This window comes from Bos indicus, chromosome 5, assembly GCF_029378745.1.
Source record: "Bos indicus isolate NIAB-ARS_2022 breed Sahiwal x Tharparkar chromosome 5, NIAB-ARS_B.indTharparkar_mat_pri_1.0, whole genome shotgun sequence".
NCBI lineage: Eukaryota > Metazoa > Chordata > Mammalia > Artiodactyla > Bovidae > Bos > Bos indicus.
In genome coordinates this window covers 66,448,874-66,466,906 of record NC_091764.1, presented here as the reverse complement: position 1 = coordinate 66,466,906, position 18,033 = coordinate 66,448,874, and the positions used below count along the sequence as shown (strand labels likewise).

The following is an 18,033-nucleotide window of genomic DNA, read 5'->3' as shown; positions in this document are numbered from 1 at the left end:
GTATACATGTGTTCCCCATCCTGAACCCTCCTCCCTCCTTCCTCCCCATACCATCCTTCTGGGTCGTCCCAGTGACAACACAGGATATTTGCAAGATATTTGGGGGTGGAAGTGAAGTGGGAGTCATTATGCTTGGAACACTGGTACAGAGCCTGAGGGACCAATTAGCCCACGTGCTTTGTCACAGATCCACAGGCTCAGCCTTCTGCTATGAGGCAGCAGCAAGACCCACAGCTCCTACAGCTTCCATGGATCCCCTCCTTCTGCCTCCCTGAGGCCTGGGCCAGGCACACGCATGGCTCCACAGCAAAGGGAGTAGATGGAATGGAAGACAGACACGGCTTCCAGGTTGGCCTCCATCTCTCTTGCTTTGGGTTCACTTTTTCTTTTGAATAATCTACGCTGCTGACCTTGGATGACTTTCAGGAATAGCATCAGATAGAAAAGCAGCAGGATTCGATAGTGTTTATTAGCTCTTCTTTGTGGTCTTTGACTAATGACTTCCAGTTTTACAACATTTAAACCCTACAGTAAGTCTCTCATTCTATGCCACTCTGCAGTTGACATGTTGCTAGCTAGTTTAGGGGTTGGGATATGAGGTAGGCAGCTGGGTCATATGTCTTTCACCATCCATCATGCTAGCCCAGGCTTTTTCACATAGCACTCGGTACTGCACGAGCAGCTAGAGAAGGCAGCTCCCAAATTCTGCTTGCTTCATATTGGCCAAAGGAAATTATATGGCCACGTCCAGAGACAGTGTGGAAGGCACAACTCATGGAGAGTAGATAAAGAGAAGTGTGAGCAGATAAGGCTGTTACTGCAAACAATGTGCCTTGGCACTTTTGTTGATTTCTTCTCTATCCTCTTTATGGGAACACAAGCAAATATGAACATATATTTTACTTTCCCTCTTTTCTCATGTGAAAGACTGAATATCATATATATGCCATATATATACTTGGGATTTTGCCTTTTTAACTTAATAACAAACCTAAACAGTATCTACTTTTCTATTCTTTTATAAAACTGCACAGTATTTCTTTTCATGACTGCTATAGTTTGCTTCATCCGAACCTTGTATGTGGACACTTGTTATTTCAAAAACACTGTAAAGAATCAACTTGTACCTGTGCCATTTTATTCATGCTGCTGCCTTTTTAATTTAGAATATTTTATAGTTTCCTCCATGGATTATTTTATGGGGCTGAGATTTCTCCCTTGTCTATAGTTGTCATGTTGGTGTCATATGGTCTGGGTATCCAGTGCCTTCTTGATGCTGGACGTTGGGAAGGTCATCTATGCACTATCCTAGGGTAGCTATTCTAAAACTTTAATCTACAAAACATTCACCTGAAAGACTAAGTAAAAATTAATATTCCCAGGTCCCCATCCTCAGATTCACTGAGAAGTTGTTTCAGAGTAAGCTTGGTATCTGTATTTTAAACAAGCATCATATTCCCAGGTCCCAGTCCCCAGATTCACTGAGAAGTTGTTCCTGAGTGAAGCTCGGTATCTATTTTAAACAAGCACCTCAGATACTTATGAAGCAGCTGATGTGCTGCACACAGAGAAGTAGGTTTGTAAATACTGGTTACCTGGAATTACAGAATGTCAAGTGTACCAAGGGCTCACAAGAGCAAGCTACATTCTCCGGCGGGGGTGGGGGGGTGGGGGGGTGGGGGTGGGAACACACCACAATTTAAGGCAAATGTTCCTTTGTTGATTCATTCATCCTGCCTCTCTTGATGATGCCCATCCCCCATGATGTATTATGGGGTGGAAGTTGTTTTAGCGATGGGATAAGGGCACAGAATTAGAAGGTGATTGTGAAAGCTTGTTCAATTTGTAAAGAAGCCCAGCAAGAGGGCTCTGAGATGCCAAGAAGTAGCTTGAGTTCAACGGAGTCTTCTAAGACCCAAGCCAGATGGGGCTCTGTCTTTCTTGTGTTCCCCCTGCTTACAACATTATTGGCTGAACAGAGTAAATCCCAGTAGTGCCTGACAATGAGACACTAAGGAGAAAAGACCAATACAAAGTTCAGAGAGAGAAATGAGATTCAGGAAGAGGGGAGGGCCTCCATTATTCAATCGAGGGCTTTAAGATAGAGTTGGACAGGTTTTCTGTGACTGCCCGTGTGACCTGGGTCTCTTGTTTCACACTTAATCCACCATGCATTACATAATGATTATCAAAGAATAATTCCTTCCTTGTGCATTCTTAGAGAGCAATTCTCCCTGCCTCTGAAACACATCTCCCATCTTTTTCATGTGGTCAATTGATTCTTCTGTCTCTGCCTAGCAGGCTGAAAGCTCCATGAAGGCAGGACAGTGTCTGAATTTTGCTTCTACTGCTTGCCAGGCTGACTAACTGGTGTTCCAACAATGACTCAAACCAGACATTATCTAGATAGGAATATGTCATACAGTACCTGGGTAGGACAGAGCTAACTAGGTATGACCATACAGAACCAGAAACTAGTCTGTTGAAAACTTTTCTAATCATCACATACACATAAGGCTGTAAGCAAAAGATTCAGTTCTCAGAGATCCTTACTCACAACAAACTTGGAAATGCAGTTTATATAATTATAAATGTCACATGCATTTATTATTTTTCTTTTTTTTATAAATGGGAAAACAAAGGAAATAATATTTATCATTACACCTCTTTCTTGTTAAGTACAAACCTGTATTGCTACTATAAATAAAGCTTATCAGTACATTTTTTTTCCATTCTCTTTTCAGAAAATAAATAATATTTACCATTGTCATATGAAGAAACTATCAAAAAATATTCAATCAAAACTCAGTTAGAAAAAATATTATATCAATGTGCCAGGCAGCTAACAAAAATTTTTCTTTGTGATATATGTGTTATTTGTCAACTTTTAAAAATCTGTGATTTGTTGTGATTTCTTTTCCTATAAGCACAATTTTATATTTTTCTTAATGAGCATCTCCCCCAAACCAAAATCTGCCTGTGGTTACGCCCCATGAACTTTCTGTACACACTTAGGTAATGAGCAGTTGTACCACTACTTTAAATTGAGAACATAGTCTCAGATTAGAAAGTTTAATAAGTCTAAGGTATCATTAACACATCCTAAAGTGACATAGGGCTGCTTCCTCTTTCTTTAGTGTGCATATAGTTCAGAAATATATATTGAGTATATTTGGAAAACTGCAATCAGATAGGGGAAGGTTGGTTGATTTCTTCTATATTTTTCTACCGTATGCATTTCTTCTCCACCCACTTCCTAGCTGGCCATCCGTTTTTGCCCCCTCGAAGGTTAGAAAGGAGTGGTGAAGAAAAGCCTTAATGGAACTGCATTGGGTGGCTTCCTGTTCTCTGGGCCTGGCAGATTCTGTCTCTATGGAGGTATTTCAATAGGTTCACAAGATGTTTTGCACTGGGTTCCTCTCCCTGCAATTCCTTTGATTCTGGCAGATGTGGACACAATATACATCTCTTTTGAGTGGTTGCTCTTCTATAGTATATGGGGTCACAAAGAGTCAGACCCAACTGAGTGACTTTCACTGAGTGGTTGCTCTTAACTCCTCCCTCACCAAAGTGCCCACCTCCAGATTCTTGCTGCTGGGATCCCCCTGTACCTCTAGGATCAGAAACAACCCATCTCTTTCTCTTGGTTAGTGAATGTTTGGTCCTTAGAAAATCCTCTTGCCTCCTTTCCGCCAACATGCCCTGGGAGTACAGGCTAATCCCATTAGGGAGTTCTTTCCTTACCCAGCATGAAAATGATGGACAACCTTCATCATCTTACAGGTTCCCTGGGAAAGGGTCAGACTCTGCTCCCAGCTACACAATGCTTTCCTCCCAGTCTCTCTCTAGAGGCAAAGAAATAATAGATCACCTGCCACTCCTCCCTTTTCATAGTCTTGATCTGGCTGAGAGGTAAAAAATTCATTGACCATTCTTCAGGATCATTTCCTTTGTAAACATTCAATTGGTGGTATCTCCTTTTGGAATTTTTCCATTGACTGAATGTTGGGACCTGGTCATAACTTCAATTTCAACATCCTGTTACAGCCTGAATCGCCTTTGCTTCATTTCACGGTATACAGCTCCTTTGTCCCTTGGATCACTAAATTGACTAGTAATTAAGAAAGGCATGGATACTTTTAAAATGATATCATGTGTCCAAATTAGATCAATCTTCCTCTCACATTTGCTCATTTTTAATTTCTTTGAAAGGAATCAAATTGCACTAAAATACTTTTGGCCAATGCATGAGCCTATATAAATACAAAATTCAGTTCAGTTCAGTCACTCAGTCGTGTCCGACTTTTTGCCATCCCATGAACTGCAGCATGCCAGGCTTCCCTGTCCATCACCAACTCCTGGAGCTTACTCAAACTCATGTCCATCGAGTCAGTGATGCCATCTACCATCTCATCCTCTGTTGTCCCCTTCTCCTTCCATCATCAATCTTTCCCAGCATCAGAGTCTTTTCCAGTGAGTCAGTTTTTCGCACCAGGTGGCCAAAGTACTAGAGTTTCAGCTTCAGCACCAGTCTTTCCAATGAATATTCAGGACTGATTTCCTTTAGGATAGTCTGGTTGGATCTCCTTGCAGTCCAAGGGACTCTCAAGAGTCTTCTCATTGAGTATGTATAGAGTGTTTCTTTTGTGCAAAGCAGTCTACTGGACACACAAAAACCAACACACAACAGAGGTTATGTGAAGGGAGGTTGTTTAAATCATTCTACAACTATTTCCCACCCCAACAACCATTTTTTTTTTTCCTCAAACACTTCCCCAAATCCAGAGAAGCTAAGGCCAGACTGGTAGGAATATGTTGCTAATGACACATCAATGATGCCCTTCAATGTAGGATTAAACCCTGAGTTTAATCCTGGAACTGAAAATCTATCTCCCTCATGTTCCCAAAAGAGAATTACCCTCTTAGCATCTCTTGTTCATCATCTCACAGGTGCTAGATTCCAGTGTGGTACATCCAATGTGAATTTCACCATCTCTCCCTGGCACCTGAACCTTCTTGATTTCCCGTGTAGACTCTCATTTTGAAATTGGTTGTATTTTTGAAAGTAGGCCTCTTAGGCTGCATGATTTGATGCAATTCTTCACAGGTCCGAATGCTAATACAAGTTGGTGACTAATTCCTAAGTCTTAGGAAAAGGAGTTTTTCTAATTTGGGGTTGCGTTTGGCAAGGATCCTTTTCAAGAGCCCTGCAAGAAGACAGAATTCCTTTTCTTGAAGTGTTAACTTCCTCAATCAAGACAGGCTCTGTTGGGAGTTCGATCTCTCCCCACGGCTCTTAGCTTTAGTTGAGGGGGGAGGGGGAGGGTGGGTAAGCTGCTTTCTTGGTACCCTGGGGGAGAATAAGGAGTGACCTTAGATGTCTTTTCCCAGAGACTTCTGGGAAGAAGTTCCAGCTGCCATTTTAGTTTTCTTACAGACAGTATCTTGTGTCTTTTTTTTTTTTTTAATGCCTTCAAGGGGTAAAATCAAATATATCTTCTTTATGGCCATGCCAGGTTTTGCATTTTGCTTAGCACTAAAGGTTTTCTTAAGGTCTTAAAACACGTGTCAGGGGTTTTAATTCTATAAAAAAGAAAGAACTGGATGTTCTGAAGGCAGACCACATGGTCGCCACTTAAAAGTACAAGTTTATAGCAAATGGCTGAAACTTTCTAGTAACACTGAAATGATTTTGTATAAATGTACTGTTTCCAAATATTTTTCAGGATTCATTTGGGAATGATTAAGCTAATATTACATCTTTTCAGTGTTATGAAAAAGATGACTTTCAATCAGAGCTCTCTTTAGTGATTTCATCGAATCACTAAAGATACAGAACCAACCTGGTCCTCTTCTCCCCCTGGTATGTGAAGAGAATGAGATTTTGTTACTAGGGCACCTCAGGACACTCTGGGTGTCTGCTATGTATCCAAAAGAATGAAGAACATGCATCCTCTGGAACTCCCTGGGGAGTTTAGAACTGACTTTTAGTTACAGCAGGGTATTGCTATCCGGAGAATGAAATGGCATCCCACTCCAGTACTCTTGCCTGGAAAATCCCATGGATGGAGGAGCCTGGAGGGCTGCAGTCCATGGGGTCACTAAGAGTCGGACACGACTGAGCGACTTCACTTTGACTTTTCACTTACATGCATTGGAGAAGGAAATGGCAACCCACTCCAGTGTTCTTGCCTGGAGAATCCCAGGGACAGGGGAGCCTGTTGGGCTGCCGTCTATGGGGTCGCACAGAGTCAGACATGACTGATGTGACTTAGCATATAGCATAGCATAGCACAGTATCATGCCCATGACAACCTTGGAACTCTCAGAAGGCATGCCACCAATTTGCTCTGCAGTCCCAGCAAGGATATGCTTCATTGCATTATACAAATATACAAATGAAATGAAAAGGACTGGTTAGAACCATCTGGGAATAGGTCAAGAGAGGAATCTGAACATTGTCGCCAGCCAACAGCTGAATGGGTGTTGTGAGGACAGTGTGCCTATTGGGGGGACCCCTGCATGCATTTGGACAATCTTATGCTGACAGGGAAGTCTCCTGAATGTTTTATGTATTGGTTACATTCCCATGAATGCTAGCCTGAAGTCACTGATACATGACAGAGAGAGACACAGCTTACCCAAGGTAAGATCCAAGAGAGGAAAAAGCAAAGCAAATTCAGATAAAAGATAATTTGCAAATTTCACCCACATTGGAGAGGGCAATCTGCTTTACTCGGTCTACCAATTTAAATGTTAGTCCTATTCAAAAACACCCTCAAAGAAATACCTAGAAGGATGTTTGACTGAATATCTGGGCATCCTGTGGCCCGATCAAGTGAAATCATCACAGCTGCACCCTTTGTCAACTCGGCATCCACATGCATCTCCTTAAACCATACAATCTCCAAATGAAATCAGTAACAAAATCATAATTCCACCCAATGTAACTATCCTGCATTCAACCTAAAATGCACTAATCCCCTCCCTCGAAGAGGAGATCAAAATCCTTGGGTCATGTTTATTCTTCCCCTTGATAGCTCATAACTAAAATACTATGACTTAGGTTAACAACACTTAAAACACTATGATATAAAGTCTATGCATCTTATACTAATGATAAGGAGATAAGAGAGGGAAGAAAACAAATTCACTCACACATAACTATAACAAAATAAAGAGTAAATATGCATGACAATTTCAGCCCTTAGTTTTTTAACTGGTCATGTGGTTGTAACTGGTATTTATAACTACCTTTATCCCGTACCCATATCATATTCCCTTTACTTTCAGCACCAATTTCAGCTGGTGGGATGATCTAAACTTATTGCTAGAGGGTCTGAGCCATTACTAGTCCTACTTGGATTGAGTTGTCCTGGTTTTCCACTGACCTATTCATAGGGCACGGTAATACTAAGAGATGGCCTGAGGGATCTCTGAAATTCCAAGCATACTCTTCCTTACCTGCATTGTGGAATACCAGTCCAATGTCCTCTTGGTGGTCAGGATTATTTCCCAAATCAGCTGAGCAACTCTCTTCTTTGCCTGTTGATTCGGAGGCATTGGGCAGCAGTCTTAACTTCCAGTTCAGTGAATCTTTGTTGCATCTCTTAGTGAAAGCCTTCCTCTTTTTGGAGTTAAGACCTCTAGACCAGCAGAGCATAAGGATGTAGGAATAGGAAGCAAAAATGTAGCTAGTGGATCACTAGGGGTGCTGCCACTGCCATTCCCACCACTTATTCCACCTGTGGATCCTGGATCTCAGACAAACAGCGCATATATTGGCTGCTGATTCACAGCATGTATAGCCTTTCCCTGGCCCTGCCACATATTGCCACACAGCCGACACCATAACTGAGTCTTCAAAAGACCATTTCAACATTCAAGCCAGTTGTTCCAGACTAGCGGGGAACATGGTAACACCAGTAAGCAGGGGCCCACTGCTGCACTTCTTTGGCTGTGAAGTGAGATCCTTGATCAGAAGCCCTGCTGTGTGGGACAGCATGATGGTGGGGAGGCATTCTGTAAGTCCACAGATGGTAGTTTTACGAGAAGCACTGCACACAGGGAAGGCAAATTTGTATCCAGAGTAAATGTCTATTCCAGTAAGTACAAAATGCTGCCCCTTCCATAACAGAAAAGGTCCAATGTAATCAACCTGCAGCTGACCAGACAGCTGGCTGATCACCCTGGTGAATGGCGCCATAGCCAGGACTCAGTGTTGGCAGATGGGCACTCAGTAGCAGCTGTGGCCAGGCTGGCCTTGGTGAATCCATGTTGCTGAGCCCTCACATACCCTCCATCTGTGCCACCAGAGCCCCTTTGTTCATGAGCTTATTGGGCGATGACAGGCTATTTGGAAAAACAGACTAGTAGCCATTGAATGAGTATTTCTATCCACCTGATGATTAAAATCCTCCTCTGCTGAGGTCATCCTTTGGTGAGCATTCACCCTAGGCTAGGAAACAAATTTCTTCAGGTTTTGTGTTTTGCCCATTCAGAGAGGTCTCTCCACAGACCTCATCCCCAAATTTCCTCATCAGTAATTTCCCCATTGAATTCTTTCCAGTCCTTTACCATCCAGTCAAACCACTGGCCACAGCCTATATGTCAGTATTTAATTGTCTGCCTGGCCATTTCTCCTTCCAAGCAGAGGGACCAACCAGGTGCGCTGCTCAGAGTTCCTCCACCAGTAAGATTCCTCTTTACCATTGTCCTTCAGAGAGATTTCAGGAAGGGACTGGAGTGCTGCAGCTGTCCACTTTGGGGTGGTAACTGCATACCGTGCAGAACCTTCTGTGGACCAGGCCTGAGTCTTGTCAGCTGATGGTAGGGAACTCCTACGAGACAGGACAGCAGGAGTGGGGACTGCGGGAACATATGCCACTTCCTCATGTAACTTAGTTGTGCCATCAGGGACCGCTTGGACTTGATCATGTAGGTACCACTTCCATCTGATGATAAAGTGCTTTCAAGCATACTCAGCTTTATACCTCAGTGGGTCAGATAACACTTAGTTCATGGTGGGCAGCTCATGTCATATGGTAACTTGGTGAGCCATGGTTGACTGTTCAGTCTCTACTAAGGTAGGAGGTCAAGAGCTGTTCCCCAGAAGGACCACAGAGAATAGCCACGTTGTGTTGTGATGCACTTGTAGAGGCTTGCGTGCATGTGTGTGTCTAAGACACTTAAGTTGTGTTCAACTCTTTGCGACCCCATGGACTGTAGCCTGCCAGGCTCCTCTTGTCCATGGGATTCTCCAGGCAAAGATACTGGAGTGGGTTGCCATGCCCTCCTCCAGGGGATCTTTCGAACTCAGGGATCGAACCTGTGTCTCTTACATCTCCCACATTGGCAGGTGAGTTCTTTACCACTAGTGCTACCTAGGAAGAGGGCTCTAAACAGCATCCCTGTCTGGCACTGACACTTCAAGCACCACTGGATCTGTTGGTTCAAATGGTCTGAATGATAGAGTAGCTTTCTAACCACCTGGACCCATTGCTGAGCCTTCTCTTGTTTGGGCCCCACTCAAAACAAGCAACTTTTCAATTCACTCAACCATGGGGCTGGAGGAATACGTTGCCTCCAAAATCTAAAAAGGCCTTCTAGGCATTGTGCCTCTTTCTTGGTTGTGGGAGGGGCCACATGGCAACTTATCTTTCACCTTGACATGCTTCATACAACCGGATCCCTAGGAGTTTCACAGAGATAGAAAGCCCCTGAATTTTAGTTTGATTTATTTACCATCCTCTGACATATACATTTCTTACTAATAAGTCTGCAGTAGTTGCTACTTCTTGTCTGCCAAGTCCAATCAGCATAATGTCATCCAGGTAATGATACCTTGTGGAAGGAAAAGGCAAACTACATAAAACACAGAGCTGGGGAGCCGCTGAAGCCCTGACGTAGGACAGTGAAGGTGTGCTGCGGGGCTTATCAGCTGAAAGCACACTGATTCTGGGATTCTGGCATGTCTGTGGAGATGGCAGACACAAAGGCACCTGCAGGTTGACAGCCACACACCAGGGGCCAGGAGGTGTGTTACTTGCTCAAGTGATGACAACACATTTGATTCAGTAGCTATAACTGGAGTCAGCACCTGGTTAAGCTTGCACTATTATCCACATTCACCAAGATCCATCTGTCTTCTGCAGAGACAAAATGGGCAAGTCAAATGGGGATGTGCTGAGGCTCACAGCCTCTGCATCTTTCTGGTCCTTGTTGGTGGCACTCATCTCTGGAAACCCTCCAAGAATACCGTACTGCTTTTGGTTTACAGTTATCCTTGGTAGTGGAGAAGGAAAAGACAACCCACTCCAGTATTCTGGTCTGGGAAAGCCCACAGACACAAGAGCTTGGCAGGGCTACAGTCCATGGTGTAGCAAGAGTTGACAAGACTTGGCAACTAAACCACGACTATCCTTGATAGAATCAGTATGAGCAGCTTTCACCTAGCCTTTCTCATGATAACAGCCTCACTCCACAGGCCAGGGAACCAGGGTAGGGGTTGGGATTCTGCCAGCTGCTGAGCATGTCTATTACTATTATGTATCCAGAACTGAGGAAATAACCACAGGCTGCGTTCAGGGACCCAAGCGCTGTAGACATGAGCTAAGATTCCATTAACCACCTAGCCTCCATAAGCCCCTACTCTGAGTGGTGGACCACAGTAACCTTTTGGGTCTCTTGGAATTAGTGTCAGCTTGGAATCAATCAGTATCCAATAGTCCCTAAGTCCTCTGAATATTTCATTTTCCCTGGTGTAGTTACCGTGGTAAAAAGCTGTAGGTCCCTTTAAGAAAAACTGGGATAAGATTAACAGCAAAATTTTGGGTGGTGTCCTGTGGTTCTTCCTCATTGGGACCCAGTGTCCCTCCCACCCCCACCATTCAAGGATCTCTGTAAACTGACTCAAGAATTGGAATTGATTGAGAGGCTGCAACTTTCTGTTTTTACGATTCAAGTTAGACTTCTGTTCACTTAACACTGACTTTGCTTTATAGAAGTTTCCTTTCTATATTATAAATCTTGGTGTCTTCCTCCCTGAGTTGTGCTTGCTTTCCATGCCTGGGGAGCCTACTAGCGTTCCCCAGATCATAAGGGCTAGCATTTATTTTGTGCCCACAATTACCAAGCACTGATCTGAGTGTTTTACCTGTATATTATTTATCCCTCACCCAACTCTATATGTTAGCCACCAGGGCTCAGACAGTAAAGAATTTGCCTACAATGCAGGAGACCTGGGTTTGGTCCCTGGGTCGGGAAGATCCCTGGAGGAGGGCATGGCAACTCACTCCCATATTCTTGCCTGGAGAATCCCATGGACAGAGGAGCCTAGTGGGCTACAGTCCATGGGGTCGAAAAGAGTTGGACATGACTGAGTGACTAACACTTCACTTCAACTCTATACAGTAATTAGTGTTGCTTATTATATCCCCTTTTCAGATGAAACAACCTGTGGTACACAGAAGTGAAGAAAGTTCCCCAAGGTTGCATGGGCAGTAAATAGTATAACCATCTTGTAAACCCAAGGGGTCGAGTTCCAAAGCCCATGCTTTCTGCTGGCATCTCTAGGCTGAAGAAGGAAGAGGATGAAGAGACATTCATGAATCTGTGGTTCCTAAGACATTTTCTCTTTTTTTTTCTGAATCGTGTCAGAAAAGCCATCTACTCTAAGGCAACAAATCTAGTTGCTTCAAATCCCATTAGGCTACTTATCTACATCAACCTTCATCATGCCCTCAGATCCTCCTTCTTTCCAAGACTAATCCCTCTCTCTTTAAACTAAATCCTATAACTTGTTTCCATTAAAAAGAACTTTTAAAAATCCTCTTGCCTATATCTTTACTCTCTATCTCTCCTAATTATTTTCCCTTCCCACAGGTATGTTCCACCTTTAATGAAAAACAACAAAAAGCAAACAAAAAATTCTCAAGGTTATGTATTTCTCTAAGTCCCATTCTATCTTCTGCTTTCACAGTTGCCAACTGAATATCTACAACAAAGAGTCTATACCTGCTGCCTTCATTTTAAAACCATTCATTTCCTTTGTGACCCACTGGACCCTGTCTGGTGTCCCTTGTTTTACCACCTGTTACCTTCAACTGGTTCCTAATCCAATGATCTCTATATTCACTTGGCACTGATGAGGGCTTACACATTCTCAAAACCTCCTCTCCTTGGTTTATGGTATTCCTCTTTCCTGGTCCTTCTTTTCTCTGTGCCTGTCACTTAAATCTTGGTGTTTCCTGGGGTTCTGTTCACAGGCCCTTTTGCTTCCCATTCTCCATGGTGAGCCATGTAATGTCACTACCATGCTGATCTCTTCCCAGTCACACCTCCATCCCAAGCTCTCTCCAGTTCTGGACTTGAGTACTCAAGGGCTTCTTGAACATCTACAGTTAGATGTTCTGCAGACATGGGAAATTAATCTCCTCATCTTCTCATCAGCAAACCCCTTCCTTCCCATTGATCTAGATGCTCAAATCAATAACCTAAGAGAAACTCTTAGCCCTTCACTCTCTTTTATACCCAAGTTATATAAATTTTACTTCTTAAAAATATATCAAGACCACCTGTTCACCATTCCACTGCACTGCCCTGCCTTACACACCTCTCCTTTCCCACTCACTAAGCCACTACAATGACCTATGTCTTCCTGCCTCGATCTTACCCTCTCAAATCTGTCCTCCAGAGAGACCTCTCTAAACCTCTCCTGCCACTTTCCTACTCACATCTCTGTAGTGGCTCACCTATTGCCCAAAGGATGAAGTCTAGACTCTTTAGCAGGTCACAGAGAGTTATTATCCATGATCTGATTTCTGACATTTTGCCCAATTATTTCCTACACTCCCTAGCCACCACTATTTATAATTCCTGGAACATACCATGCTATCTTACTTCTGTGTCTCCTTTGTTCCCACTAGCTTCTCTCTCTGAAATTCCATCATTTATCCATTTGAAAATTCTTGAGCTTTCTTCAAGCCTCAGCTCAAGAGTCACTTTCTTTATGGAGGTTTTTGTGACCCCCTCATGCTGTCTAAGATCTTCCTTCTTCCATGCTTCCATTTTTTTCATAGTTATTTGTACATCTGTAGCCCCGTGGCTACATAAATAAATAAGAACCCCAGGGATCTCATTTATTGGTTCACCAAAAATTCCTTGAGCTGGTCACTGTTCAAAGCAGTGGAGACACAGCAATGAATGAACCACACAAATCTTGTCCTTGGAGTGCCTGCATTCTAGCGGGCTGTGTGGGTTTACATTTCAGTAACTTTTTTGCTGTATAAATGGTTAAACACTTCTACAATTTCACCTTTAAACCCAACCTTGGGAGATGCTCCTGGAACCCAGTAATTCACCTAAGTATTTCAATCTCCTTCAAGCACAAGGAAGAAAACTCACAGAATCCTTAAAAATGTTTTTAACTTGGAAGTCTCCTGGCCTAATCAAGAGTCCAGATATCTTATGATGTCACTGAATGTGATAAGAAGCAGTTACCTTGGTGAAGAAATTAACCAAACTGTGAATATATTAACATGCACTCAAAGCCACTCTGCTTGAAAGAGACCTGCATGTCTCCAGAACTGGTGAGGAGAGGTGAGAGGCAAGGAAGATAACCTACATGATAAAAATGGCCAGTAGCAGAATATGAATAAATAATATGTGGTAAGTAAGGACAAATGATACAAGGAGGGTCTGTTTGGTTACAAGGCTCCTTTCTTGGTCCAAGAGGAAAAGGGGACGACAGAGGATGAGATGGTTGGCATCACCAACCCAATGGACATGAGTTTGAGCAAGCTCCGGGAGTTGGTGATGGACAGGGAAGCCTGGTGTGTTGCAATCCAGGGGGTTACAAAGAGTTGGACACGACTGAGTGACTGAACTGAACTGAAAGCAATCTTGATCAAGTAGCTACTGTGTGTTTACTATGAGATGGCCCCACTGCAGGTCTGATGCTCTGAGGACAAGGATGAGAGGTTCCTGCATTGTACCTGCCCAACAGAAAGCCATGGGCCTCCATTAGCAAAAACTGAAGATCCCAACATAAAACATTTAAGAACCTACACTACACCTGGCATGTGTCACCTCTGCTCTCCTGTGTCTTTGGTAAATGAGGCAAGTATTATAACACTCATTTTACCCATGAGGACACAAGTTCACAGAGATTAGGTCATCGTTTTAAGGGTCACATCTCTGGCAAATGGTGGAGCTTGAATTTAAACCCAGTTCAGCCTGATTCTTAACACAATCCACAAGCATGGCCTGGATAACTTGATGGGTTGGGCATATGTAGACTTGAGAGCATGGGGGTCTGTCTTCTCTGAGCAGCAATTTAAGCCTTCTTGGTCATAGGGGATCGGGTAACTGAATTTCTGGAGATTCATCCCTGGCCAGTCCCTTGTTGATTTAATTCACCCAATGTGCATTCGATTGTGTTATAAAGGATTTGAACATGCAAAGGCTTTTGAAAACAATAACAAGAAAAAGGTTCTCCAGCCCACACTTAGGTTTGGCAGGCTGAACTCTGGCCTGAGGCAGGGTGTGAGAAAAAATATAATTAGCATCCACTCAGGCATAGAGTCTCAGGCCACAACTTCTTACCCTGGTATTCATCAATGCACATTTAGCTCTGGCCAATGTACACAACCCTGAGGCTCCACAGCTTCTCCCTCTTCTCCACCCACCCGCTGGCTCAGACACACAATGGAGCTAAAAAGAGCCTTCAGGTAGAGCCCTGGTCCCATTAGCTCACTCTGTGGCAAACGAAGGGGAAAGTGTTTGGGATGGCAGGTTTTCCCATCCCTGGAGGATCTGGATCCAGACAGACACCCAGACAGCCGCCAAGCATTCTTTGGTGGGGAGGATTCCAGCAGGCAGCTTCTTAGTTTGGTAATTGCTCCGGCACCACAGGGGGCTCCTCTGGCTGAGTTGGGACTCCCCAACTACAGCTGCACCACCATCCCTTCCAGTCTAGACAGTCCCTCCCTCTGTGCGCTCCAGGAACGCGGTACCCAGAGACAGGCAGAGGCCTTTCACTTCTCTGTCCCCTTTTAAAAATGCTTAAAATAAATTGCATAAGGTTACAAAGAAGGCCAGTAATATTTAAATAGTTATCAAAGATTTGAAAAATCAAATTTGTCATGGGGTCATATACATGCTTAACAGTGAATTAAACAACAAGGTCTCACCACCCCCATTTTTACTTAAACCAGGATTAAATTTCAAGATCAGAAAAATTAATCTCAATAATTACCATAACAGCACCCAGCATTGTTCTTGTAGAGTTTTAAGCATTCCACCACTGTAATAATTTGTTCTTTCACATTCATTCATTCGCTAGTTCAGTCATTCTACTAAAAAATGTGTACTGGGCAAGGTATTATGATCATTCCTGACCAGAGGTCAGAAAATGATGTGCTTTGGATAAAGCTGACCATGGCCACTCATTTACATTTGGTCAGTAACTGCTTCCACATGATAACTTCAGAGTAAAATAATCACACTCGATGCAACATGACTTTCAAAGTCAAACATATTTGGTATCTAGCCCTTTACAGAAAAAGTTAACTGACTCCTGAACCAGACATGGGCCTTACTCTTAAGGATTTTTTCATAGTCCACAGGAGAAAAAAGATAAAAACAAATTTCAGTGCAATATTATGCACCAACAAAAATATGTCTAAGGTGTTGAAATTACTGAGAGAGGACTGAAGGGTAAGGTGTAAGAAAGGTTTCTTAGAAGAGGTAACATGTGAGTTCCATTTTGAAAGAATAGAGGTTTATCATAGGTGACGGCTTTCTGGGCAGAGGATATTGTTACAGGGAAGAACAAAATCTAACTCCATATTGGGTCTGTTTCTTTTACTTTAACTTTGCTTCCCATTGCTTTTGTTCACTAAAACAATACTGTCCAGACATAATGGCCTGCCTCAGGGAACTCTACTCCACTGTCTGAATGTTAAACCAAAATGCCTTTGTTCTAGACCGTGTCCACCTGTGGATTGCTCCAGGAAGAAGAAATTAACACATGCCTTCCCAAGGCTGGTCATTCCAGGAGATATCTGCAAGATTAATGGCTTTTTACTTTACTTACTCACTTCCCCGCCTCTCTGTTCTATAAAAGAACCTGGCATCCAGACCCCAACAAGATGGTCATTTTGAGACATTAGTCTGCCATCTTCTCTGTCTGCTGGTTTTCTAAATAAACTCCTATTCTTTGACTCAACACCTCATCTCTGATTTATTGGCCTGACATGTGGTGAGGAGAGACATCTTGGACTGGATAACAATATTACATGATCAAAGGTAGGGTGACATAAACAGCATTATGTTCTGGAAATTATAAACACTTCACTATCACTGAAATGTAGAGCTCTAGAGGGGAGTGACAGGAGATGACTGAAGAACAAGGCAGGATCAGACCCTAAAAGAAGTTATGTGTCATGTTAAGGAGCACAACTCTTCTTCCATAGTTACCAGCAGTGCCATCCAAAAGAACTTGCTGGGATGATGGAAATTTCTACAGCTGTAAAGCCAATATGATACTCACCCTCCAACATGGTGACTGAACACTTAAAATGTGGCTATTATAACCAAGGCACTGAACTCTTAGTTTTCTTTCATTTTCATTAATTTAAATAGCCACATGTGGCTAATCACTACGGAACTGAATTCCTTTAAGTGATGGAAAGTGAACTGATTTTCACACACTGAGATGGAGTGAAAGCAGTCATGGACCATATGTAAATGAGTGGGCATGGACAGTCTTTTCATGCACATCATTTTCTGGCCCCTGGTCAGAAAGGATCATAATACCTTGCTCAGTACATGTTTTTGAATAGAATGAATGAATAAATGAGTATGGAAGGACATACTTCCAGAAACTGATAGGAGTGAAATACTTCAAACTTTACCACCAAGAGGAACAATGCTGGGTGCCATTATATATATTGAAATGATCCTTCATGATCTTGAAGCTTAATTCTGGCTTAAATCAAAAAATAGGAGGGAGATCTTGATATTAATCCACTATTAAAATCCATTGCTTGAACAGACAAATAGGTTACCAAATCTCCTCTTTAAGAAGATTATCCTGGTTGTGGATAAACTGAAAGAAAATAAGACAGGAAAACCAATGTAAAGACTAATCAATTGTTCTGAAAAGAGAAGATAAAGTTCTAATCAAAGGCAGTAGTGGTTGGAATAGAGAAGAGGGTGGTTTTGAGGTATATTAACACATAGGACTGACAATTCAGTGATTAATTAAATTTAGCGATCAATTAAATTTGGGCTATGGAACATGAAAGAGTTGTTTAAAACACCCCATTGGTTCCTGGATGGTGACTGGATAGGGAGGTGGATGTGAAGATAGGAATAAAGGATGAAGAGAAGGCTGGTGGTAGGGGAAGTATAGATAAGGAAGATGCTAAGTTGAGTTTAAGTTGCTTGTGAAGTTGGGTACCTAGGTCTAGTGAGAGGTCTGGGTTGAAGATAAAAATTAAGCACCTTAGTAAGTACCATGTAATCCAATAATAATAATAAAATAATAATAACTTCTAGTCTTGATTTTCCTACCAACTTGCTGGATGATTTTGGACATGTCATTTTTTTGTGTGACCTCAGTTTCATCATCGGTACAACAGAAAGGTGTTGAACCAGAGGTGGTGCAGTCACTTTTTTCTCTAAAGGGACAGACAGTAAATATTTTAGACTCTGAAAGCCATACTTGGTCTCTGTTGCACATTTCATTCCTCCTCCTCCTCCTCCTTTTCTTTCTTCTTTTACAATCTGTAAAATATAAAAAAAAAAAAAAAACATTCTTAGCAAATGTTTTGTATAGAAACAGAGCTATAGTTTTCTGATCCCTGGACTAGATAATCTCCAAGATTCTTTTCAACCATAAATTGCTTTGGTAAGTTATTATGTGAGCTTCCCTGAAAAAAGCGGTCTTTTTCCAGTAGTTTAAATATACTTTTAGTGGAAACATAACATAGATCAAGAAAAGTAGGCAAATCACATGTGGACATTTTG

At 42.5% G+C, this 18,033-nt stretch overlaps 1 long non-coding RNA gene across 1 annotated transcript in view; it reads right to left on the bottom strand.

Moving 5' to 3' along the window:
* Nucleotides 1-18,033, bottom strand: part of LOC109559450 (uncharacterized) — a 93,791-nt gene that overhangs the window by 59,185 nt on the left and 16,573 nt on the right. Inside the window, exon 2 of the long non-coding RNA XR_002180775.2 lies at nt 17,729-17,790. This is a non-coding gene — a long non-coding RNA (uncharacterized lncRNA). The remainder of the gene's footprint in view (nt 1-17,728; nt 17,791-18,033) is intronic.